At 50.9% G+C, this 5,137-nt stretch overlaps 1 protein-coding gene across 1 annotated transcript in view; it reads left to right on the top strand.

Annotated features, from left to right (window-relative positions):
* Positions 1-5,137, top strand: part of TJP1 (tight junction protein 1) — a 189,134-nt gene that overhangs the window by 108,326 nt on the left and 75,671 nt on the right. The window lies entirely within an intron of this gene.

Here is a 5,137-nt window from a genome sequence, read left to right as displayed (position 1 = left end):
CTGGAAACTTTAATGTCATTCAGGAAACGAGTGCTCAATTTACAAGATTCCTGAACGACTTTTTTGTGCTTGGGCCCCGAGAAGATGTGGGCCGGAGCTTTAAAAATGGGGAAGCGTTAAGCAGTAAGAACATAAGAACACAAGACAAGCCAATGCTGGATCAGGCCAATGGCCCATCCAGTCCAACACTCTGTCACACAGTGGCCAAAAATACCATCAGGAGGTCCAGCCAGCAGTGGGGCCAGGACACTAGAAGCCCTCCCACTGTTGGGGCCCCCCAAGCACCAAGAATACCGAGCATCCCTTGCCCCAGACTGAGAGTTCCTATCTATACCCTGTGGCTAATAGCCACTGATGGATCTCTGCTCCAGATGTTTATCCAATTCCCTCTTGAAGCTGTCCATGCTTGTAGCCGCCGCCACCTCCTGTGGCAGTGTATTCCATGTGTTGATCACTCTTGGGGTGAAGAAGGACTTCCTTTTATCAGTTCTAACCTGACTGCTCAGCCATTTCATGGAGTGCCCACGAGTTCTTGTCTTGTGAGAAAGGAAGAAAAGGGCTTCTTTCTCAACCTGCTCTTATCCATGCATAATCTTGTGAACCTCGATCGTGTCACCCCCTCAGCTGTCGTTTCTCCAAGCTAAAGTTGTGCGCATGCGCAGTGTTGCAGGGCCTCGCATAACACGGGATACAGACATGTCGGCGATCACATGGTCGCCCATGCTGCCCGTTTCCCAGTAAGTAGTACTCTTTTGCAGTTTCCCAGTAAGTAGTACTCTTTTAAATCCGCCCTTTCGGCCGGTAGCGACGGGTTGGGGGCGGGGGCGTGACGCTTGCCAAATGTTGACATCTGATTGCGCTAGTTTAATCCGCCCTCAACCCATCCGTTTTGTGGGGCAAATCCTCCCATGTGACCGGGGCCCTAGTTGCCCTTTTCTGCATGTTTTCCAATGCTATAATATCCTTTCTGAGGTGTGATGACCAGTTTGATACGTCATCCGTCCTTCTCATAACTGAGGTTGAGACTTCGTTAGGAAAGCCTCAGTGGGGCTGTTTTCCGCCATTGTCCACCTCGTTTGTTCAGTCTTCTGTGTTTGGGTGTATGTTGTATGGAAAATTGACCCTTGAGGTTCACTCCTGAGTAGAGCATCCGCTTGGCATGTGGAAGGTCCCAAGTTCAGTCCCCAGCATCTCCCGTTGAAAAAGGATCAGGCGGGAGGTGATGTGAAAGACCTCTGCCTGAGACCCTGGAAAGCCGCTGCCAGTCTGCGTAGACCAGGGGTGTCAAACATGCGCCCCGTGGGCTGAATCAGGCCCCCGGAGGGCTTCTATCAGACCCGTGGTGGAACTGGCTGTCTCCTGCTTCTTTTTCCAGTTCTGCTGCTGCTTGCGTCATCATAGGTTTGCAGCTTACAGATACACACCTGAACAGCATACTCAAGGTTGCAACAGCACAGACATTTTGATGCAGTCATTCAGAGCAAGAGGTGTCAGTTATCAGACACATTTAAATAAACAAAATATTGCAAGAGTGCTAATAGCCTGTTTTTATTTTAAGTTTAAAAAAACCCCTTTGTGTTTGTGTGTCCTTTATAAAGTTTATATCTCCGCTACCTGGCATTACATTTTATGACACACATGGCCCGGCCCAACAAGGTCTCATTTATGTCAGATCCGGCCCTCATAACAAATGAGTTAGACACCCCTGGCGTAGACAGTACTGGCTTTGATGGACTGATGCTCTGATTCAGCGTAAGCCAATACAAAGAGAGGATCACGGGAAAGAAGTCAAAAATAATACAAAAGCCACTGCGATTGAATTTTATGAATACACTTAAATGCAACTCTTAAGGGTATCTTAAAAGTTCAGTTCACGGAGTACAATAGTAAATCAGAAACGCAGTAAGAAATAAAATGCATATTGCACCATTAGCATTGTTAGTTTCAAAGCCTGCAATATCAAACCTCAGTCAGATCAGGGACCGTGTGCAAAAATTCAAAAGTCTTCGAACAGTCCACAAACGATATATCGTATCCAATAGTGCTTTATGAATAGCAGCCTTAAGAGTTGCGTTTAAGCAGGGGTCATTTCCTGCAGGAGCGCACAGGAGCGGAGCTCCGGCAGTAAAGAGCCCAGGGGGCGGGCACATGCAACAAGCCCCACCCCCTGCTCCCAGCAGCCCTCAGTCAGAGCAAGAAGCAGCCAGGTAAGTTACAGAGCTCTCCCCGGCCCCCCGGTCCAAAACAGACCAGTGGCACCTTTAAGACCAAGTTTTATTCAGGTACAAGCTCTCCCTCCTCTGCAAGGACAGATCTGCACGTCCCCCCCCCCAATAGCTAGCAATCCAAAACAGTCTAGTGTCTGCACGTCCCCCCCTCCCAATAGATAGCAATCCAAAACAGTCCAGTGGAGCCTGAGCGGTGGGCGTTGCCTTCTGACACACTTCCGGTGATGTCAGAAGAAGAAGAAGAAGAAGAAGAGATTGGATTTATACCCCGCCCTTCACTTGGAGTCTCAGAGCGGCTTACCAACTCCTTTCCCTTCCCCTCCCCCCCCCCACAGCAGACACCCTGTGAGGTAGGTGGGGCTGAGAGAACTCTGACACAAACTGCTCTTTTTCAAGGACAGCTGTGCCAGAGCTTGTGACTGACCCAAGGTCACATCAGCAGGTGCAAGTGGAGGAGTGGGAAATCAAACCCGGTTCTCCCAGATTAGAGTCCGCACACTTAACGACTACACCAAACTAGCAAACTGTCAGGGGGTGTGGCATATGCAAATGAGTTATGCTAATAAGTTATGCTAATGAGCTTCTGCCCCTCTTTTTCTACGGAATGACCCCTGCATTTAAGTATATTCATAAAGGTCAATCACAGTGTTTTTGTATTATTTCTGATTCCGCATAAGGCAGCTTGGTGTGTTCCTGTGCGTAAGCCACCTTGTGTCCCCAACTGGGGAGAGAGATGGGGTATAAACGGAAGTGAGCATGCCACCCCATTGCAGTGCTCCATCTCCTTTCTGTTGGCTCTTGGACCTGACCTTGAGATGGTTGATGTGGCAAACCTTTTCAGCCGCGCAGAACCCTTGAGACACTGAGAGAGCCCTGTGAAAACCGAAAGCTTTCTCTCCTGGCCCCCAATAAAAACACCTTTCCTGAAACACCAGACTGGGGCCCTGCACAAGCAGCGTCGTAACGCTGTGCAGAATTTTCTGGGTCGGAAGAACCAAGCCTTGTCCTTGGGAACACATTCCTCTCTTTCACCGACGTAACTTTTTAAATGCAAGTTTGGCATTTCCCGCTTACCTGGGGGGTAGGAGAAAGGAGGGTGATGCTAATTGAGCTTGCTCCGTTGCTGGCAAACAGTTCGGTACTTCTGATTGCCGCTCCTCGGAGAATGAATTTGCAAAACGATCCCGCTCTATAGCCATTCCTCAATTATACAGATGACTGCAGACTGCCGGCTAATGACCGGGAGTCGATCTCACGGCGGCGGTTTCGCGTGCCAGTTACCGGAGAGAGCGCGGCACTAATTATGCAAATCTGAGCGACAAGAGCCATTCAGAGCCGAGTATTTCATCGTAAGGTAACAGGATAATAGCCGTGCCTTCTGGCAGGGTGTTGCCATTTCGGTAGAATCCTCCGTGCAACTTTTTTAACATCGGCGACAAAAACATTTTCAAACTTTCTCCAACCCGGTTTGGGAGAGAAAACATAACTCCGCTAGCGCATAAGCGCGTTGCCTGCGGTGCCAGCAATGCGCAAGGTCCTGTACAGAGGGCAAGAAATGACATGAATCTTGCCTGAAGGAGTTAAGCCTCTCCTGGGTCAAAGTTTGAATGAGCAGAAGGCCAAGCCGTGATTGAAGGTGTCGTCAGGATGGGAAGACCCCAAACTCTTGAAACCTGGGGCACCAGGGTTCCCCCTTCTCGGACCATACTTGGAGGCATACGCCTTGCTTGCACAAAAATCATCAGAACGCAAAAACCCTAACCCTGCTACATCAGACCAGTGGTCCATCTCGCCCAGCATCCCATCTCACAGAGTGGCCAACTAGTTCCTCTGGAGGGCAAACAGCAGGGAGTAGAGGCTGAGTGCTTGGTGAGAACATCAGAAGAGCCAGTTTTCCTCTGGAAGGCCAACAAATGGGATAGAGGCCGAGGCCTTCCTAAGAATGCGAGATGAGCCCGGCTGGATCCGACCAATGAGGGTCCATTCAGTCCAGCCTCCTGTCTCACACAGTGGCCAACCAGTTCCTCTGGAGGGCCAACAACAAGGCAGACCAGTGGTCCATCTAGTCCAGCCTCCTGTCTCACACAGCAGCCAACCGGTTCCTCCGGATGGCCAGCAACAGGGCATAGAAGCCGAGGGCTTCCCCTGATGTTTTCTTTTGGCTGGCCCTGGGAGAAAGGTTGACTGCCTCTGAACATGGAGGATAAGTCTTATCAACGGCTGCTAGCTATGGCGACTGAGGGGAACCTCCACATTGAGAGGCACTAAACCTCTGATTCCCAGAGCCAGGAAGCAACATCAGGGGAAGACCTCGGGCCTCCGTGCCCTGTTGTTGGCCCTGCAGAGGAACTGTCTGGCCACTGTGTGAGATGGGAGGCTGGACTAGATGGGCCGCTGGTCTGACCCAGCAGGGCTCTTCTGATGTTCTTGTCGGAGGAAGGCTTTGGCCTCTGTGCCCTTTTGTTGGCCTTCCAGAGGAAATGGTTAGCCACTGCGTGAGACAGGACGCTGGACTAGATCGATTATTGGTCTGATCCAGCAGGGCTCTTCTGATGTTCTTATGAAGGCCTCGGCCTCTCTGCCCTGTTGTTGGCCCTCCAGAGGAACTGGTTGGCCACTGTGTGAGACAGGGTGCTGGACTAGATGGACTACTGGTCTGATCCAGCAGGACTCTTCTGATGTTCTTATGAAGGCCTCGGCCTCTCTTCCTTGTTGTTGGCCCTCCAGAGGAACTGGTTGGCCACTGTGTGAGACAGGAGGCTGGAGTAGATGGACCCTCACTGGTCTGATCCAGCAGGGCTCTTCTGATGTTCTTAGGAAGGCCTCGGCCTCTGTGCCCTATTGTTGGCCTTCCAGAGGAACTGGCTGGCCACTGTGTGAGACGGGACGCTGGACTAGATGGACTATTG

The sequence above is a fragment of the Gekko japonicus genome, unplaced genomic scaffold (assembly GCF_001447785.1).
Source record: "Gekko japonicus isolate JY-2015 unplaced genomic scaffold, Gekko_japonicus_V1.1 scaffold653, whole genome shotgun sequence".
Taxonomy (NCBI): Eukaryota; Metazoa; Chordata; class Lepidosauria; order Squamata; family Gekkonidae; genus Gekko; species Gekko japonicus.
This window is presented reverse-complemented; position numbering and strand designations above follow the sequence as displayed.